We start from the raw sequence: 1451 nt of genomic DNA on the forward strand, positions 1-1451 counted from the left end.
CACCACAAATAGTTGAAACTAGTTGTCCTATAAAAGGAGTGATGTGTACACAGAAAGGAATGCACAAGGAATGCAGTTGTTACACAGCTCACTGGTGCGCACATGGTGCCTTTGCCCTCGAGGCCTGCGGCCCTCGGGCCTAAGTCACTACTGAGCCAATATATCCCATGTGGCACTCATGCATGTGTCACATCTATAACTTACAAGAAAAAAAATTATTGTAGCTAGATGCTTTGTCTAGTAACATAATAACAGAACTAGAATGGAAGAGAGAAGCTCTAGAGTATTTTTTGGCTTTGTTTTTGGCTTTGTTTGAGAGTAGTATATAGGAGCCACTCGTTTCTTGGGCAGTGTGCTGTACTTTTTTGCTGCAAGGCTGCATGGGGGAGGAGCTGGATGTATGGAAGTGCTGGGGTTCTAGCTTTGGCTTCTTCCTTTGGCTTTGTTCAAGAGTAGTATAGGAGCCGCTCGTTTGCTGGGCTTGTTTGCTGCAAATTCTTGCTTAGATGTCTTCCTTTCGCTTTGTGAGAGTAGTACGAGCCGCTTGTTTCTTGGAAAGTGTTGTTTGCTGCAAAACTGGTGGAGGAGCTGGATGTTTCCATTTTGTGGGTGGAGCTAGGTCCAGGACTATAATTTTATAAACTGAGGTGGAGGAACATGGTTGACTAGTGTCTAAACGTATTAATTTGAGTGAATAAGGTTTCAGGTAATGATTCATAACTGCTTGAAAATTCAAAACCCCTGCAGATCCTACTGCTCCAAACACTAGAGGAAGCAGATTTGCTCTTGCCTTCATTATATTCATATATATATATTATATTTATTCAGAATCAATTATATCCCGTTGCTACGTTGTTGCCAAGTGCAATATGCAGCATAATGCACTGACCGCAAAGTCATAATGCACTAACCACAAAACGCCCCTCCGGCATTAGACAGACAATTAAATTAAGCAGACAATTATTGTATCATGAGAAATAACAAGTATACAGTAGACTCTCGCTATTCCGGCTCCCTGAAGTACGGCCACCTCGATATACCAGCCATTTGGCTTGGCATGGAATGCTAGCTATATGTTTACTGCACAAAACTCACCCTGAAGTACGGCCACTCGCTATTCCGGTTACCGGCCAGTGCTGGCTGTCCCAAACCATAGATTGAAAAGGAAAGGGATTGGAAACGACCAGGCCCCCCTGTGTAAAAGGTTGAAACACTCCGCGTTATATTTCGCGCTCGCAAATATTTTCGTGGTTGATCGTTTTGTGTTGTATTTTAACTGTTTCTAGCTCTCCTATCCACTAGCGATCACTCAGGGGCTGTGAGGTACTCTAGAGAAGTAAGTTTATACCACTGACAAGCTCTGAGTCTGTTGTCTTTACTCTGTTTCCAATTTTTGTTGAGTTAAGCTTGAATTACTCTATGTCAACTTTTCTCTTTCCCTGCTGTGAAGT

This window comes from Halichondria panicea, chromosome 5 (assembly GCF_963675165.1).
Source record: "Halichondria panicea chromosome 5, odHalPani1.1, whole genome shotgun sequence".
In the NCBI taxonomy this organism is placed as follows: domain Eukaryota; kingdom Metazoa; phylum Porifera; class Demospongiae; order Suberitida; family Halichondriidae; genus Halichondria; species Halichondria panicea.